Source organism: Oncorhynchus kisutch, linkage group LG25, assembly GCF_002021735.2.
Source record: "Oncorhynchus kisutch isolate 150728-3 linkage group LG25, Okis_V2, whole genome shotgun sequence".
In the NCBI taxonomy this organism is placed as follows: domain Eukaryota; kingdom Metazoa; phylum Chordata; class Actinopteri; order Salmoniformes; family Salmonidae; genus Oncorhynchus; species Oncorhynchus kisutch.
In genome coordinates, this window is record NC_034198.2 from 28,986,147 (window position 1) to 28,993,168 (window position 7,022).

The 7,022-nt window shown below is 42.0% G+C and overlaps 1 long non-coding RNA gene across 1 annotated transcript; it reads right to left on the minus strand.

Annotated features, from left to right (window-relative positions):
• Positions 1-4,874: 4,874 nt before the first annotated feature.
• Positions 4,875-6,787, minus strand: LOC116357470 (uncharacterized). Its single transcript, XR_004205466.1, has 2 exons — positions 6,661-6,787; positions 4,875-6,463 (listed from the first exon to the last, which is right to left on the minus strand). It is a non-coding gene; the product is annotated as an uncharacterized LOC116357470 (long non-coding RNA).
• Positions 6,788-7,022: the final 235 nt, after the last annotated feature.

Below are 7,022 nucleotides of genomic sequence, written 5' to 3' on the forward strand. Positions count from 1 at the left end.
CTCACACACATGCATGCACATACGCTGGCACACACACACACACACACACACACACACACACACACACACACACACACACACACACACACACACACACACACACACACACACACACACACACACACACACACACACACACACACACACACACACACACACACACACACACACACAGTGTTCTATATTTTGATAGACATCACAAGTTTGTTGACACTAAAACAGTACAAAGTCAACCTGATGGGAGATAAAAGCAGTTACTCACTTACAGCTTTACAGGATACAGTCTGGTGCTGTTTCCATGCAAACGAGACAAAGAGGGAGAGAGAGAAACTGGCACAACTGGTGAAATTAGACATTAAAGACAAGTTTAGGGATGGTCCATGAGCATTATCATGTTAATGCACATCACATACGCTCACATGTACGCACACGTCATATAATTATAGTGCATTTGCATGGGGGGTGGGAGGCTAAGGGACTTCAACTGAAACTGAAAGTGTATGTGTGAGTGTGGCTTTATGCGCTTGGAGTGAAGTGTCTGTTTTGTGTTTAGTGTGCATCAACAGGACAGGCCACATGACATGGTTGTCATGGTAGCAGCCTGGGGTTATGAGTCATGACTGTGTTGGTGGACAGGCAGGAGGAAGAACAAGGACAGTTATAACAAGATATTACGGTGTACTTGTTAACTTTCTTCTCTTAGTTTTACACAATATTTGGAGATAGGAGGGTGGGGACAGGGTAGGCTACAAGGAGGTTCACTGTCAAATTAAGTTATGAAGATTTCAAGACATGTACCTTATATATATAATATATAAGGAATTGTGATATAGTGTGTCAAAAGAGTGTGTCAAAATTGAATGAGTTTAAAACAATATGGCTCCAGGTCATCTACAAGTCCATGCTAGGTAAAGCTCCGCCTTATCTCAGTTCACTGGTCACGATGGCAACACCCATCCGTAGTACGCGCTCCAGCAGGTGTATCTCACTGATCATCCCTAAAGCCAACACCTCATTTGGCTGCCTTTCGTTCCAGTTCTCTGCTTCCTGTGACTGGAACGAATTGCAAAAATCGCTGAAGTTGGAGATTTTTATCTCCCTCACCAACTTCAAACATCTGTTATCTGAGCAGCTAACCGATCGCTGCAGCTGTGCATAGTCTATCGGTAAATAGCCCACCCATTTTTACCTACCTCATCCCCATACTGTTTTTATTTATTTACTTTTCTGCTCTTTTGCACACCAATATCTCTACCTGTACATGACCATCTGATCATTTATCACTCCAGTGTTAATCTGCAAAATTGTAATCATTCGCCTACCTCCTCATGCATTTTGCACACAATGTATATAGACTCTCTTTTTTTTTCTACTGTGTTATTGACTTGTTAATTGTTTACTCCATGTGTAACTCTGTGTTGTCTGTTCACACTGCTATGCTTTATCTTGGCCAGGTCGCAGTTGCAAATGAGAACTTGTTCTCAACTAGCCTACCTGGTTAAATAAAGGTGAAATAAAATTGAGGTTGAGTTTCTGTTCTTCTTTTGTCAGCTGGGAAAATATAAGTACTTTAACTTTTTGCCACATCCTGCCATCATGAGTACACACACGCACGCGCACACACGCACGCGCACACGCGCACACACACGAGTACACACACGCACGCACGCGCACACACGCATGCACACACACGCACACACACGAGTACACACACGCACGCACGCGCACACACGCATGCGCACACACGCACACACACGCACACACACACACGCACACACACACACACCAGCCCAGCTGGAGTGTACTGATACCCCTCCCCACCCATGCACACCCTGCCTACAGCTTCCTGTGCACTATACAGTCACCATGGAAATGGTGGAAAACTGTCACATTGTCAGAGGGCATAATAGCATTTTTGTTTTTACTCACTGCTTCTATATGTCCCCCAATCCCTCTTTCAAGGCATCCTATAATTATATAAGTAAATAAGCTTTAAAAAAAAATATATAATCTGCCTGATAATGGCAAAAGCAGTCAGGCAGACCTTCCAATGACCCCCATTTTATGTGTAGTAACTGTAGTTTGCAGGATCAAGATCACAAGTCTAACAAAGTACCAGCTACCCACCTGTGCTAACCATCAAAACAGAAGTCTATTTGAAAGGGCTTATTACGTTTCAATAGAAATCCTAAGTGGTCGTTTCATAGCCTGGGTTATGTAGCCTACATTTTCAGGACCCTGTCACTCAGGACCCTGTGTCCATAAAATCACAGTGGTTGGAAAATGCATGATGATTTGAGGTCAGCTCCCTCACTGACTAGGAAGGAGGAAGTAAAGAATAGACTACTATGCTATTTCTGACCTAATTTCCACTCTCTGTATTATTGTGAGAAACCCAGAGAAAATATTGTGAGACAGCACCACCGTGTGGCTTGTTAAAGAAATGCAATCAAGCAGAATCAAGTGACAGTTCTGTAGGAAGTATTTACCATGATCCCTCTCTGCCCATTCTCTCTCTCTCTCTCTCTCTCTCTCTCTCTCTCTCTCTCTCCCCCCCCCCCCCCCTCTCTCTCTCTCTCTCTCTCTCTCTCTCTCTCTCTCTCTCTCTCTCTCACATCAAAGAACTGTTGTAAAATCAGCTGCTACAGGTGCTGATAGACGGACAGCTAACTAAACACACATGCTGATGCAATTATCTCTCTCTCTCTCTCTCTCTCTCTCTCTCTCTGTCTCTCTCTCTCTCTCACACATCAACGTCAACATAGAAGACAGCCAGAAAAGCACTCTTCATTACTTATGATCTAAGTGTGTGTGTGTGTGTGTGTATGTGTGTGTGTGCGCGCGTGCGTGCCTGTGTGTGTGTGATGGATGCTCCATCAGAAATCCTACTAACGACACCTCCCTGTTGGTCAATTAGTCACGGAGGTCTGATATATGAACACACTGCGTGTGTCCTAAATGAAAGTATATCCCCTATGTGGTCTACTACTTTTGGCCAGAGCCATTAGGGCTGCCTGTGTGACCCTGAACAAGGGCTTGTCTGACTGGCCCAGGGCCCCGTTGGCACAGCCTTTATGGTTCATAACAGCCCTGTGTGTGTATGTACTAGGCGCATCCGTGCGTGTGCTCATGCGTGTGTGTGTGAGTGAGAGACAGAGAGGGTCTGTGTGTGCGTGTCTGCCGCAAGCAGTGGCCTCTCCTCTTCTCCCCGCTGACTGATTCAATTCAGTTCACTAGAAATCAGAGCAGCGGTTTAGGCTCCCCCCTATCCTACATGGCCCTAGCAACCACGCCACGCCAACAGTTACCAGGCAACCAGAGAGCTGGAGCCACTGGCTTCACAGTAGTGTAGTGTGTGCATGTGTGTGTGTGTGTGAAAGAGAGAGAGAGAGAGAGAGAGAGAGAGAGAGAGAGAGAGAGAGAGAGAGAGAGAGAGAGAGAGAGAGAGAGAGAGAGAGAGAGAGTGAGAATGTGAGAGAGAGAGAGTGAGAGAGAGAGAGAGTGAGAATGTGAGAGAATGTGAGAGAGAGAGAGAGAGAGAGAGACACAGACAGAGAGAGAGAGAGAGAGACACAGAGAGAGAGAGAGATAGAGAGACACACAGAGGGAGAGATTATCATCTCGGAATAGAAACGGGGCAATAGAGGATTATTTAAATCTATCAACAAATGAGATTTTAGAATTTTTTTTAGAGATGGGACAACAGCCTTTCCACATTAAAATATAGCTGATTTTAAAAATGTGATTCATTTAAAAAAATCACAAAGACCATCCCTGACATTAAAAAAACACAGACAAGCATGCTTTTCTCGTAGGTGTAGCTACTCTTCCAACCGTTAGAGGTCATCATTACCCAATTTCACCCCATTTATTTTGCTTTGATGTCGGAGGAGTCACTATAGAGTCATTATAGTCACAGCGGCCTTTCACAGGTTTGCTGATGGTTCAGGATTTAGAGATTGCTATGACCTGGCTTTTTGTTCTAACTCACCTGTTTTGTATTCTAGGGACTCTATTGAGTAGACTAGACCCTCGTTTTATGGACACGCAATCGATTGCTATATTTGTATTTATAACCCGGGTAGTTTGGCTCCTGGATGCTGATTGGCTGAAAGCTCTGGTATATCAGACCATATACCACAATTTAAGATTATATTTTTTACTGTTCTAATTTAATCAGCTTATAATAGCAATAAGGCACCTCAGGGGTTTGTGATATATAGCCAATATACCACACCCCCTCGTGCCTTATAGTTTAAGTATAGAAGGTTTGGCTGACAACTTCACGAAAATGGTCGTTATGATTCTGAATGGTCAGATAGCTAGCAACAATGAAAATAAGATGCCATGTTGGGAATCGTAGGTGGCTCGCTTCAGCTCGTATCTTATTATTGAGCCCCACAGTGGACACGCCATAATACCCATAAAACCTAGCGGTCAAACACAGAAATAGTTCCAATCATTTTTCCACCATTCATTTGATCTATTTGGGATTTTAAAAACACTTCAAACAAGGGCTATGTTTCGTGTAGGCTTACCCTGGTGTGACGTTTACATAACCATGTAACTTTTAGCAGAATATTTGCCTTAATTTTTTCTCCCTGTTTTTTTTCAAAGAAGCTATATAGCTAGCAACCTACCTAGATGATATAGTGGGCAACATACTCGTACTTTTCCAGAGCCTCTTCTCCTTCAGCCAGTGGAGGTTTTATTTAATCGCTTATCTTTTCTGCCAACTATATGAACAAGGTGAAATCTATTTCAATTCATGGTGTCCGAATGCAGTGCTGTATTAAATCAATTCAGAACTAACTTGTTGACACGTTCTGTTATAGATTCATGGCAAATGAACTCATTGCAGAATGTATCCATAATCATGAATGAATAAGCATATTTATTTAACAAGAATACACCTAGTCACACATCAATCACATGAACTCCAACAATGACCTTGTTTTAAAGAAATCAAAATAGTAAACAATGCATACATATGCCTTTTATACATAACATATAAACATCTGAATAAGTAAACATAAAATTATTTATTCATCAATGCCACAAACCTGGAACATCGAAGAGCACCATATAAACTATTATTACTGTCCAAGAACGCACAGATTCTTCTGCATTTCCATTTTAGGATTTAGACCAGCAACAAATAACAAAATGTAAAACAGCATATTGTAATTTCGGTGGGTGAGTTACAAATGGAAAATGTATGCGTAAGGTAGGTTTTATATAAAATACAAGGTCAACTCCAGCTGAATGAGAAACACTTAGACTCAAAACAAGGAACCTATGCCTAAAACAAGGAAGCTATGCCTAAAACAAGGAAGCTATGCCTAAAACAAGGAAGCTATGCCTAAAACAAGGAAGCTATGCCTAAAACAAGGAAACTATGCCTAAAACAAGGAAGCTATGCCTAAAACAAGGAAGCTATGCCTAAAACAAGGAAACTATGCCTAAAACAAGGAAGCTATGCCTAAAACAAGGAAGCTATGCCTAAAACAAGGAAGCTATGCCTAAAACAAGGAAGCTATGCCTAAAACAAGGAAGCTATGCCTAAAACAAGGAAGCTATGCCTAAAACAAGGAAGCTACACCCATTTTGTTGAAAAAAAAGGTAGCAAGAACAGGACACCACAATTCTTTTAAACGTGTTATTGAGTCTAGATGATATGAAATCAGGAGAAGATCAAGTGAAGGAAGCAGCATAGGAAAAATGAGTGAAGGTAGGGTAGGTTTATGGAGATAAGATGGATAGTTAGAAAGTGTCCGAAGTTGAGGGACCATGGAGCATAAAAGGCATAGTGTGGAATAAGGGGTAGCTAGAGAGATGGTTGGCCATGGAATAAACATAAAATAGGGTGCTGGTGTGCTTCTGCACGCCTTTCAGGTCGTAGTCGCAAATATCTGGCCCATGACTAGTTATACTTGGGGTCTCAGCGTGTGTCCCTTGACGTCATTCCAACTCAGTTGCAGCATTTAAATCGTGGTCATAGTGTGTCTGGGAATCACCACATTAAAGACTATTTCCACAAATTGAGCCATAGACAATACAATTTAAGCATTGAGGACAGCATTTTGTTTACAACATGGTGGTTTACACTATATCTACTGCGGGTGAATGATGGAAGAATCTTACCCCAGCTGTAAGTCCATTTGAGTGTGTGTGGTCCCTTAGGTCTGCACATCAACCAATACTGGGACCACTGGAGACTTGGGATGCTTGCTCTCAAAGTAGTTGGGGCGGCAGGGACTAGTAACCGGAAGGTTGCAAGTTCAAACCCCCGAGCTGACAAGGTACAAATCTGTCGCTCTGCCCCTGAACATGCAGTTAACCCACTGTTCCTAGGCCGTCATTGAAAATAAGAATTTGTTCTTAACTGACTTGCCTAGTTAAATAAAAGTCAAATAAATAAAATAAAATAAAAAGTACTACTTGAATGTCTTCGGGTCTGCATCTATAAAGGTCAAGTACAAAATGAAGGAAGTTAACAATGTGGCTTAGATTGACTTCAAAGTTGACATAAATGATAAACTAAGCAATAAAATGCAACAAACTACTGCACATATGAAAGACTACCACACAGGCCAGTACAATAGACTACACATGGAGAGGAACCTAAAAGGCACATACAGTACCAACAGTACTACTCACCTGACAGACAGGGCAGGTATGGACCAGTGCTGCCTTGGCTGGAGTCTTCTGGTTCGCAGCTGCTCCCTCCATCTTAGCAGCCATGGCCACGGCATCAGTCAACAAGTTCAACTTTAAATTGAGAGTGGAGCATGTGTTATAATGTGTTATACAGTACCAGTCAAAAGTTTGGACACAACTACTTATTCAAGTGTTTTTCTTTACATTGTAGAATAATAGTGAAGACATCAAAACTATGAAATAACTCATATGGAATCACGTATTAACCAAAAAAAGTGTTAAATCAAATTAGATTTTAAGATTCATCAAAGTAGCCACCCTTTCCATTGATGACAGCTTTGCACTCTTGGCATTTTCTACAA